The sequence below is a fragment of the Dendropsophus ebraccatus genome, chromosome 4 (assembly GCF_027789765.1).
Source record: "Dendropsophus ebraccatus isolate aDenEbr1 chromosome 4, aDenEbr1.pat, whole genome shotgun sequence".
Taxonomy (NCBI): Eukaryota; Metazoa; Chordata; class Amphibia; order Anura; family Hylidae; genus Dendropsophus; species Dendropsophus ebraccatus.
Window position 1 is genome coordinate 43,298,554 of NC_091457.1, and position 12,851 is coordinate 43,311,404.

At 41.3% G+C, this 12,851-nt stretch overlaps 1 protein-coding gene across 6 annotated transcripts in view; it reads left to right on the plus strand.

Annotated features, from left to right (window-relative positions):
• SYT7 (synaptotagmin 7) overlaps window positions 1-12,851 on the plus strand; it is a 289,629-nt gene that overhangs the window by 192,041 nt on the left and 84,737 nt on the right. The gene's annotated exons all lie outside the window — the stretch shown is intronic.

Consider the following 12,851-nt stretch of genomic DNA (forward strand, 5'->3'; position numbering starts at 1 on the left):
AGAACTTTGCCTTACCTATATCTAGTGTTGAGTGAACGAATGGTTTGGCAATGTTGTCTGAACCCGAACACTCAGCATTTGACTCCCAGTGGCTGGAGATGTTGGATGTCACCATAGGGCTGCCAGGAAAACATGGATGCAGACTCTGGCTGTATCCATGTTTTCCTGGACTCCTTAAGGTGGCTTCCAACATCTCCAGCCACTAGGAGTCAAATGCCGAGCATTCTGGTTCAGAGAACATTGCCGAACCTAATCAGCAAGTTCTCTCAACTTTACCCATATTTATTTCCTGAAAGGGCGTGCCTTGTCCCCTATCCCACCTGCTGAGGTGGCCACCAGCTACTACATCTAGGTGGAGACCTAACAGAGAGGTGGTTGGGACTACAGACAGCTGCTATTCATTTAAATCCCATTCACTTCTATGGGAGTTATTAAAACAGTGGAGCACAGTGGGCGAGTTGTTTCTGTAATTCTAGACACCCCTGGATGGGCCGACCCTGATGATATGCCATAAATGTCTAAGATGGGAATACCCTTTAAATAGACAAAAAAATGTATGTTGACTATTATGGCCTCCACAGATGGTCTAGGGAAGGAGTCCATCTCCTTCCCTAGAGACCAAGGAGTGACAAAGAGGATGCATGTGTGTATCTAGGCATCCATCAGTATGATAGAGGTGTTGTAATATATTCTACTCTTAAAGGGGTACTCCAGAGGAAAAAAATGTTTTCAAATAAACTGGTATTAGAAAGTTATATAGATTTATAAATTACCTCTAATGAATTATCTCAAGCTTTCAAGTACTTATCAGCTGCGGTATGCCCTGCAGGAAGTGATGTTTTTTTTCAGTCTGACACTGTTCTCTAAGCTGCCACCTCTGTCCACGGCAGGAACTGTCCAAAGAAGGAGAGGTTGTCTATGGGGATTTGCTATTGCTCTGGACAGTTCCTGACATGGACAGAGGTGGCAGCAGAGAGCACTGTGTCAGACTGGAAAGAATACACCACTTCCTACAGGACATACGCCAGTTGATTTAAAAACTATTTTCAAAAGTTTGGTTAGACAGGCTCACCGAACTTTAGCATAAAGTTAGGGGTCATCCAAGCCGAACCTTAAATGCACCACAATAAAACAGCTAAAAATCTATACTTACTTGTCCACGCTCCCCCAGTGTCCAGTGTCACCCACAGCTTCCAAAATCCCATTCGGTCAGTCACTGATGAAACAGCTCTGCAGCCAGTGATAGGCTGAGCGGGATGTCACTCATCTCAAGAGTGATAGCCTGCTCAACCAATCACTGGCTGACTGAGATGAGACAGTGCCGTGGCCAGTTGACCGATTGAGCTATCACTGCCAAGACAAGAGTGACAACTCACTTAGCCATTCCCTGGTCCTGGTGCTGTCCCATCTCAGCCAGTGATTGGCTGAACAGGCTGGCGGCAACTGGAAACAGCACAGACACAGAGTAGCGCAGACAGGTGAGAAAAAACATTTTTTGTCTTTTTCGATGTACGGCTGCCATCTATCCCAGCTTGCTCCAAACTTTGCAAAAAGTTCAGTTTAATACCGAACCAAACTTTTTGCAAAATTCGAAACAAATCTTGCTTCAGGAAGTTTGGTCTGCTCATCTCTACAGAGTACCTCTTTAAACGAAAATAGGATGACTCTGTTGATTCTTTCCCAGACTATACAGCAAAGCTTGGAAGTGAGCTACAGAAGACAGTTCACGTCTGCTTACTAAATGGGCTTCAGTGACCAGCGAAATACTAGATTTTTTTTTTTTTTCTGTATGGATGAACACCTAAATATGAAAGAGAAAACACCAAATATATATTTAGAAAAAGAGACACCAACCAACCAGAAAAGTAGCTATCATGTAAAACAAAAATTTGTTTTGGAAAAACAAACGACACAAATTGATTTAGTTGTCAGATTGTTGACTGATACAGGTATACATTATCTATAATTACACATCTCAGATAATTGCGGAGAGAGTGGCCTTAAAAGCGTGCCGTGATTTCCAGTGCAGTGTACTTGCCTATTAGGGTGGCACTTCTAAAGGGGACCTTTCCCTCTCAACTATAATAATGTTTTTACATTGAGTTAAGAGGGAATCCACCTAGCTATTCATCTAAAGAAGTGCTCTACTCATCCTCTACACAAACTGTAATTATCATCACAAATATTGTACTTTTCTGTATAATTAGATCTACCAAACAGGGAACCACCAGTGTTTTAGACCGCGCAGCTATGAAATTAACATTTTTTTATTAAATTCATCATGTTGCAGATGGTTGTCTCTTTCTAGACACAGACTATAATGCTGTGCAGAACATTCAAAGCATTCCTATGTTCTCTGTGCTCAGGGGGGAAAAAGCTGCCCATTGTTTTCTAATGCACGGACTATGTTATTTGGCTTGTAGTACAGACGTTATTACTATGCAGTCTCCTGAGCTAAGGGATTCTCCTTTATTGTTCTATGAAACAAAAAGCAGTTTGTAAAACCTTGTAAAATTAACAACAGTCATTCAACGTTGAAATTATATTTTGTCTACAAAAGAACGTTTGGGCTCGGACTGCACTCAGTAATAATGTGCAACTTTTTGGGAGTTATAAATTAGCCTTTGACAAAGGGGAACATGTTGGGTTGTGTATAATCCCCGGTGCCCAAGGCAGCCTGAAGGACCCTCTACCAGATAAGAAGATATTACCATTATACATGGCACATAGGATTGCATTGGACTCCGGAGACCCAAGTTTAGCTTCTAGTCTTCTCTGGTGACTAAGGTGTAGCAATATATATGAATTGTAATGCAATGTTAATGTTTTCACCAGGGCAATGGTGTTCAGTAAAATAACATCTCAGAGCTTGAGCTTCAGCTGGCCGTACACAGAATGTGAATGTTTCCGGAACATTCTGATTTCAGTGGCATCACACAATGGTCTAATGTGTATGAGGACAGCATAAGGGGGCATTCACATGTTTCGTAGTCACGGACGATGTGCTATAGACCGGACTTCAGAACTCCAGGCATCATATTGAATAATGTTAGTACAGTAGCATGTCAGTACAGTAGAGCAAAGGTGTAAGCAGTTTTGAAGCTCCCGGCATCATAATGAATCATGATGCCAGAAGTTCTAAAAACTCATTACACCTAGAGATGAGCAAAGCGAATCTGACAAATTTAGATTTGCAGTGAATCAATCGTTTGCTGTAATTCTACATTCATTCACTAACTGTTCAGTGTAATTCCACATTGTTCATTCTTTTGCTGGGATCAGATGGCGTAAACGATCGCAGTAACCATCGTTATATTGATCGCAACTAACGACGATCATTCTGTGTAATATGGGGAACGATTTCAAGTTAACGCTCTTGTTTGCTTTTGTTTATCGTTAATCGCTAATCATTCAAATTCACTGTTGCTACTATAGTTTGCCTGTTTTTAATGAGATTCGTTTGTATTCGCTTTGTGAATATTCTCAAATTTTTGCGAATATTCACAAACTTCTCTAAACGCATTTCAGAGTGATTTGCTCATCGCTATTTACACCTTTGCAGTTCCTGAAGTCTGTTCCGTAGCACATTGTCCATAATTACGGACCACACATGGAGTTTGTCATGTCCAAAACCTTGTATTGTTAGGTGGTAAAGCTATTGCTGGAGGTGTCACATAACAGGTTATTCTTCTCTCCCAATTGCCCAATCCATTGTGTATACAGTATGTAGGGATAATTCAGGAGAGATGGCTGTCCACAAAATGAGTGGGTGAATGACATATAATGTGTATGGTCAGCTTTAAAGGGGTTAGCCAGCTTTATAAAATTGATGACCTATCCTCGGGCTACTAAGCTTATAGTGATGCAAGGACGAGCAGAAATAAACATTAAAGAGACTGAGCACCACGGCCCCTTCATCTGATCAGTGTGGATGACAGGAGTTGGACCCTGGTGGATCTAATATTGATGGACTATGGGCCATAGATTTTCTAAAGCTTTATAAACCCTTTAATCCCTCCTCGGTTGTAGGATTTTTCCTCGTAATGTCTGCTTTAATTCATTCACCCAGAACGACAGAGAAATCACTGTTTATTTTTACAGACAGCTTATGGTGATTTTGTTATATCAGGAAGACAAACTCAAAATGACGTCTTCATCTACATCTCATGAATAATTCTCCTTAAATTACAGTGTAAGTGTTCTCGGTCAGATAAGTCAAATTAGAAGAAGTGCAAGCCATTCTGGAATAAGGCAGAACAAGAAGGTAGACTAAATCATTTCTATTTTTTTTTTCTCAATAATGGCACAACATCCCAATATGTTTGGTGATTGCAGAACAAACTAAATAACATTGGGGATTCTGAGCAGTCCTGTTATCAAGACTGGGGAGTGTAAGATGCTCCAACAGGTCCATCAAAGTAACCTGCATGTTGCCCAATACTCACAGAGTGGTCAATACAGTTCTAGTCCAGGTCTTCAAGGGTACAGCATTAATAAATCAGTCATAACAGCAACTTCACACAGGATGGCAAGAACAAGGGTATTTTCATGCACTTTTGTCACAAGGGACTTTGGCTAGGTTCACACTGTGTTTTTGCTATCCATTTAAAGGGAAACTATTAGCAGGTTAACCTGCTGACAGCTCCCTATAGTGCACGGGTCTCTGAGTATGACAGTAAATCTATTACTTTTATCCTTGGCACCATTCTTGTGCTGTTTTTAGTTTAATCCTGTGTCCTATAAGGCCATCTGAGGGTGATTATTGGTGGAGCAGACCGACCGGGTGCAGGCCGGATCAGTGTTTTGGGGAGGCGTAACCCTGCTCCCCCAGTGCCCCAAATGGCCTTACCAGACACAGGATTAAACTAAAAACAGCACAGGAACGGGGCCATGGATGAAATGTCCAGGAGGAATGGTCCACACATCTGTTACCTCCGGGGCTCAGGGCCATAATGGCGCTGATCCTGGCTCGGCACTCGATTGCTTCTGGCTGCAGCAGCCGGAAGCGACCAATGTGCCTATCTCATCGATCTATGCTGCATATCTATGCAGCATAGATCTTAATGAGAGATCAGTATGCATATACTAGAAGTCCCTCAGGGGGGCTTCTAGTATAAGTGTGAAAAGAAAAAAAAAGTGTTGTTATTGGTAAAAAGCCCCCTCCCCTAATAAAAGTCAGAATCACCCCCCTTTTCCCATGTTATAATTAAAAAGAAATAAATAAACATGTTTGGTATTGCCACATGCGTAATCGCCCATAGTATTAATTAATCACATTCCTGATCTCGCATTGTAAATTGGCGTAAGCGCAAAAAAATGTGCAAAAAAGTGCAAAATTGCGCATTTTTGGTCGCATCAAATCCAGAAAAATTGTAATAAAAAGCGATCAAAAAGTCGCATTTGCGCAATCAAGGTACCGATAGAAAGAACACATCATGGCGCAAAAAATCACTCCTCACATGGCCCCATAGACCAAAGGATAAAAGCGCTATAAGCATGGGAATAGAGCAATTTTAAGGAACATATATTTGTTAACAATGGTTTGAATTTTTTACAGGCCATCAGATACAATAAAAGTTATACATGTTACATATCGTTGTAATCGTAACGACTTGAGGAACATATATAACAAGTCAGTTTTACCCCAGGGCGAACAGCGTAAAAACTAAAAAAAATAAATAAATAAAAGAAATGCTTTTTTTTTTTTTCAATTTCACAACACATTGAATTTTTTTCTGGTTTCACAGTGTACTTTATGAAAAAAATTCAGCCTGTCTTTGCAAAGTACAATTAGTGGCGCAAAAAATAAGGGCTCATGTGGGTTTCTAGGTGAAAAAATGCAAGTGCTATGGCCTTTTAAACACAAGGCCATAAGGCCAACGAAAACGCAAAAATTTAAATTGGCCCGTTCCTCTAAAGGGTTAACATGTGTATACATTTAGAGGAACAAAACAGATGTGAAAATGGATGCTGTTATATGCCATACTGCAGAGTCTATTTTCCCTTGACTTACATTATTAAAAAAAACTTAACTTACACAAATGGCTGACCACATTTTTCTGTATGTTAAATTAAATGTACTGAAACAGATAAAAGTAAAACAGATGCAAAAATGCAGTGTGAACCTACCCTTAAAGGGGTATTTCACTCAAACATAACTTTTGATATGTTGCTGCCCATGGTGAGACGAAAAATTTATTCCATACTTATTAGCTATTCAGTCTCCTTCCCCCAGTTCTCAGCTGCTGCTTTCTGCTAAAAACACAAAAATCTGTGTGTGAGTGTCAGGAATGTACAATAGCCTGGTGTGAACTGGGCCTGGTGTTTGCTTTTGTGTGCCACACCGATTGTTTCTCAACTTCCGGCTATGCAGGAGTTAAGCTGAGAAGCTTCTGGACTTGATTTTACACCTGTGTTGTTTCTGTGATTGGTTTCTCTGCCTGTCTGTACCTGGAAGATCAGAGCGCCGATCCAATGGGGATCCAGACCGGCTCTTGGTCAGCATAAATCTAAGCTGAGGCAGAGTCCCAGCGCTGGCTATTTCCGCGATCCCGGGTGCCGCATGTAGCCCGGGATCGCGGCTATTAGCGGGCACGGTCCGATCGCCGTGCCCGCTAATTAAGTACTTAGAAGCAGCTGTCAAAGTTGACAGCTGCTTCTAAATACTTGCTGATATGCATCCCTGGTGGTCTAGTGGGGGGATGGCCCCCCTGCGGCGCGATTGCGGGGGGGCGATCCCCGCATCCATCCCGGGCCGGGGTCTGCTCCGTAATGGCGCTGATCCCGGCTCGCCATTCTATTGCTTTTGGCTGCAGCAGCCAAAAGTAATAGAACACCGATCTCATGGATTCATGCAGTATAACTATACTGCATGGATCTCTATGAGAGATCAGAGTGCAAATACTAGAAGTCCCCCAGGGGGGCTTCTAGTATATGTGTAAAGTAAAAGAAAAATGTATTTTTAATAACACAAAGCCCCCTCCCCTAATAAAAGTCTGAATCACCCCCCTTTCCCCATTTTATAAATAAAAATAAATTAATTAATTAATAAACAAACATGTTTGCTATCGCCGCGTGCGTAATCGCCCTCAAAAGCCATCAAATCAAATAAAAGTTATACATGTTACATATCGTTGTAATCGTAACAACTTAAGGAACATATATAACGAGTCAGTTTTACCCCAGGGCGAACATAGTAAAAACAACCCCCCCCCCCCCCCCCCCCCCCAAAATAAAAAAAAAAAATGTTTTTTTTCAATTTCACCACACATATAATTTTTTTCTGGTTTCCCGGCACATTTTAGGCAAAAATTACATCTGCCATAGCAAAGTACAATTAGTTGCGCAAAAAATAAGGGCTCATTTGGGTCTCTAGGTGGAAAAATGCAGGCGCTATGGCCGTATATACACGAGGAGGGAAAAACGAAAACGCAAAAATGAAAACTGGCTGTGTCCCCTAAGGGTTAAAAAGGTTAAGCAGGAAAAAAGAACAGCTACTTTCTTGTAAAACAGCGCAACCCCATCATCAGGTTGCATGGGGTATTGCAATTCAGCTCACTTCACTTTATTAAAACTGAGCCACAATACCACCACCTAACTGAGGACAGGAGAGGTGCTGTTTCTGGAAAAAAGCCTGGACAACCCCTTAAGAGCACAGTCCAGTAGTAAATGGATAAATTTGTTGTCTTAGTAGAGAGCAAATGTGTTATTTCCCCTCATGCCAAACTGAACAGGTGAATTTTACGTCTTGTTTTCTATATTTCCAAGAACCATATCTGTCTGATTGATGCAGGTGATGTGTTCCAGAGAATGGGGCTGCACAACAGAAGGCTCCGGCTCCAAATGCTGTCTGGTTGATGCTGGACATGGACAGGTTATTTGAGCTTGGTAATCTTAGAGAATGCCAGTGTGGGGCTTCAGTGTCTGGGGCCCAAGATGTTTATGGCTTTAAAGGTCAGCAAGCAAAGCGGCCTAATAGTTATTCAACATATAACATGCAGGTAGCGCGGAGAGCGCAGGATCGGTGTTCTGGGATCACGTCTAGTTGGTTCGCTATGTTGTGATTAGGTCGAGATGGGCCGGCTAACCCTGGGTCACTTAAGCCTCGTTTACATATTCATGGGCTTATTTACACTCCTACTGACAGTACATCAGATCCTACATTACATGGAGCAAATATCTATAGGCTTGATTGCTGAATGAAGCAGATTGGGGCATTCCTACTGAAGCTAAGAATTGCATGAGAAGTAGGTGGTATGGTGGTCTCATGGTGAAAAAGGATTACTTTTATCTTCAGTATGCAGTGTTGTACTTTTACCTTCTCTGCATGCAGGGTGAGGGATTATTCTCAGTCAAGAGCCCAGTGGGCATGTCATAGTCCCTCTAGATTATTCTAGTCTATTCCCTCTGCTGGTGCCCAGGGCTTTGTCCCTAGCTCACACCAGTAATCTCATAGTAGCTACTTAAAGTGAATGAGTGTCACCTAGATTTTTTAATGATTAGAACCAGATAATTTTTTTTCTAATCTTGTTCTATTTTCAGATAGTAATTTTATTAGTACATTCTTATTGTTTTTCACAGCATTTGAGATATGCTTGCCAAATAAACATAGGCAACAAAAGACAGGAGCTGCCCCATTGACAAGAATGAGAAAGGTTATTGGACATACTTTTGCTTGTTTCAAACTAAAGAGTCCAGTGGGCGGACCTAATCAGAGGTTGATAGTTATCTTTGTAGACACATCTTTGGAAGGCCACCTACTGGAGCAGAGGTTTAGATGAATAAATTACTAGTTATAATGTTCCCACAGACATGTATATCAATCTGCTGAGCTCCTCCTGGTCTATAACATGCTGTTCACAGTTTGTATGCATTTTGAGGCTGGGTTCACACTACGTATATTTCAGTCAGTATTGTGGTCCTCATATTGCAACCAAAACCAGGAGTGGATTAAAAACACAGAAAGGATCTGTCCACACAATGTTGAAATTGAGTGGATGGCCGCCATATAACAGTAAATAACTGCCATTATTTCAATATAACAGCCGTTGTTTTAAAATAACAGCAAATATTTGCAATTAAATGGCGGCCATCCACTCAATTTCAACATTGTGTGAACAGATCCTTTCTGTGTTTTTAATCCACTCCTGGTTTTGTTTGCAATTAGAGGACCACAATACTGACTGAAATATACGTACTGTGAACCCAGCCTCAAAATGATGGGTTCCCTTAAAAGTGTTTTAAAAGTACCCACAATCTGCCCCAAACCACTTGTACCTTCAGATAGCTGATTTTAATCCAAGATCTGTCCTGGGGTCCGTTCAGCAGGTGATGCAGTTATTGTCCTAAAAAACAACTTTTAAACTTGCAGCCCTGTGTCAAATTGGCGTGGCCTACAGTATCTGTGCCCTAGACCTACAACACCCCTCTGTCCCTCATCATGAGGAATGTCACTTGGTGCTGGATCGTTAAGTGTTCAGACAAGTGATGAATAGGAGAAATTCTGCCAGGGGCCTGCCTAATGATGAAGAGGGCGGGGAGGAGGGATGGATACAGACCTAGGCCTAGGGCACAGACACTCTAGGCCACGAAATTTGACACAGGGCCACAAGTTTAAAAGTTGTTTTTTAGGACAATAACTGTATCAACTGCCAAACAGACCCCAGGGCTGATTTTGGACTACAAGCAGCTATCTGACAGTACAAGCGATTTGGGGGCACACATTGTGGGTACAGAGTCGCTTTAAGTTAGCAATAAAGCCATTTCATAAAGTGCTCCATACTTCTTTTCTCAATATCTTTTTGCAATATTATGTCATTCCATGTTTTGGCCCATTTTTTTCTATCCCTGTTATTGCACAGAACAACCTGCCCTGTATCCCAGACGGCAAATGAATAATTGTGTTTTTAGCCCGCTTTGTTACTAGACAGGGCTTGCTGTCTGCACTTAAGGTTACCAAAAGAGGCACAGAACATGTGTTTTATACTTTAATCTCATCAATTAACAGAGACTTCTACATGAAAGAGAACAATTAGTGTGTTGGCCAGAAGTATCAGGAACAGAGAGATCTGTTGTCCCTCCGAGCACAGCTTCATTTATCCATTCTGTTCTGGCTACATTAAAGGTGCACAGTCACTTTTAAAGGGAAAACATACATTTCATTTATCTGCCATCTGCATCCTCCGCTTTATAGTTTGCGGCACGTCACAGTTGGCATCTAAATCAGGGTTGGTTTTAGAAAAAGCTACTAGCAAAACACTGTAATTGTAAGCAAAAGGTTCTACAATTCTTCAGCCTGTCATTCAATGGTTAATAGTATCTCGGAGGATTATGTCCCCTGTTAATTCTTATTTTCATGGTTGCGCTGGTATTTGGGGATACGTCATGCTTTCATGTTCTTGTAATTGCCATAACTGGCAGCACTTACTGATAGAGATGTAATTGATATTTCTCTACAGAGCTCCGTGTGATGCTGATATTAACATGGACATCACTGAAATTGCTGGGTGGATAGGTAATAATATATAGATCCAGAGAACATAATGGTGCTGTATTGGATGTCCTTAAAGGGGTACTCCAGAGAACATTAACAGAAAGTTATACAGATTTCTTAATTACTTAATATTTAAAAAGTTTTCCAGTACTTACCAGCTGCTGTAAGTCCTGCAGGAAGTGTTGCATTCTTTCCAGCCTGACACTGTGCTCTCTGCTGCAACTTTTGTCCATGTCAGGAACTGTCAAGAACAGGAGAGGTTTTCTATGAGGATTTACTACTGCTCTGGACAATTCCTATTATGGACCGAGGTGGCAGCAGAGAGCACTGTGGCAAACTAGAAAGAATACACCGCCATAGGCTGTATCCCAGTTTTCCAGGCATTCCTCCCGCTGTATCCGCCCGTTCCACAGAGCGGGCAGACAGCGTGAATCTGCTGCCGAGCGTATTGAGCATGGTTTGGGAGAGACCAACGCAAACAGGGTCCCTCAAAGAACTGATACTTTACTGCCAACTTGGCAATAGATACAGACAAGAACAGTGGCAGTCCTAGGAGGGAGGCGCTGTACTTACATAGTTGTAGCAGATTTTAAAGCTGCTTAAATGATCCAGCGGTTTTCATATCCACATTTTGGAAGCCATGCCTTTTTATTTTTCTAATGATATAGTTGTATAAGGGCTTGTATTCTGGAATGAGCTTCTATAGTTTATTTTATTGTTGTTATCAGTTTTTGGGGGGGGTCGAGGGTGGAGAAATGCAGAAATTCTGATGCTTATTTTTTACGCTGTTCATTGTGCAGTATAAGACATAATGTTATAAATTTTTTATAAGTTTTTTGCGTTGGCTCATTCCAAGACCCATAATATTTTTATTTCTTCATTGACAAAGCTTTATGACATAGTTTTTTTTTTTTTTTACAAGTTTAGTTCCTCAGGATAGGTCATCAATTGCTGACTGACAGGTAGCTGACACCCGGCACCACGGCCGATCAGCTGTCAATCACAGCTCCAATCACAGTGAACAGGGTCAGAGGCAGTTGGCTCCATACACTATGTAGTGGTAGCTCTGCATTACTGCAGCTGAAATCCCTTTTATGTGAATAAGAGCTAAGCTGAAGTACTTTAGACCTCAACCACACATCTGTTTTTGGTCGTTTGACTGACTTTTTTGTGTGCAGCCATCATTTTGCACCCCAATAATGTTGTTTTGAGATAACGGCTGTTGTTTTGAACAGCCGTTATTTGGATGCAAGATGACGGCTGTCCCCCCCCCCCCAAAAAAAAAGACATTGGGGAGATTTATCAAACTGGTGTAAAGTAGAATTGTCTTAGTTGTCCCTAGTAACCAATCAGATTCCATCTTTCATTCCACACAGAGTCTTTGGAAAATGAAAGGTGGAATCTGATTGGTTGCTAGGGGCAACTTAGTCAATTTTACTGTACACCATCTTTGATAAATCTCCTCCATAGTGTGGTCGTGGCCTAAGGCTAGGTTCACACTGCGTTTTTGCAATCCGTTTTTTTAAACAAGTAGAAAACGGATGGAAAAAAAGGATTCATTTGTGTGCATCCGTTTTGATCCGTTTTCCATCATTTCCATCATTTGATCATTGCAGTAGTGGAAACTGCAATGTAACATGAGGCCATGTTCACACACTGTAAAATAATGGCCGCCATTTTTATTTAAAATAGCGGCCGTTGTTTTAAGCCTTCAATGATTTCTTTTGAAGTCTATGGAAACAACAGCCGTTGGTTCACAACATGTATAAAATAACATCCACAGTGTGCAGCGGCCATCAAATTAATGTTCGTGTCATTAATTCACAGCCATTCACACATTGATCTTTTTTTTTCACCATAATTTCCACTATATTCAATGAAACTTTAAAATCGCTCCACCCAAAAGGGTGTGAAAAGTCCAGCGAACACAAACTTCCATTGTACAGTATGACAAACAGACGTTATTTGATACTCAAAATAATGGCCATGGTTTTGAGTATCATATAACGGCTTTTTAAAAACATTGCCTGATTGTGTGTTTTCACTCTAAGCCAGGGGTCAAATAATAAATAATATGGCTGCGTTTCTGCATACGTATTACATATACAGTACATATATAATCCCAGCCCAACCACAAGTCTAGTGACTATATAATAGATCCCTATGATTCTGTGAGTTCTGCTCATTAGCCCCAGGACTTGCAGCAATGCACCTGGCTGATGCTGACCTGAACCTGGGCCTAACCTTATTACAGTGGAATTTCACAGCCTCGGAAGGGTTAAAGTGCGCTCCAGCTTCCTTGCCATGAGCAATTCATATTCATGAAAACATAACAGCAGGACGTGCGCCTAGGACGAGC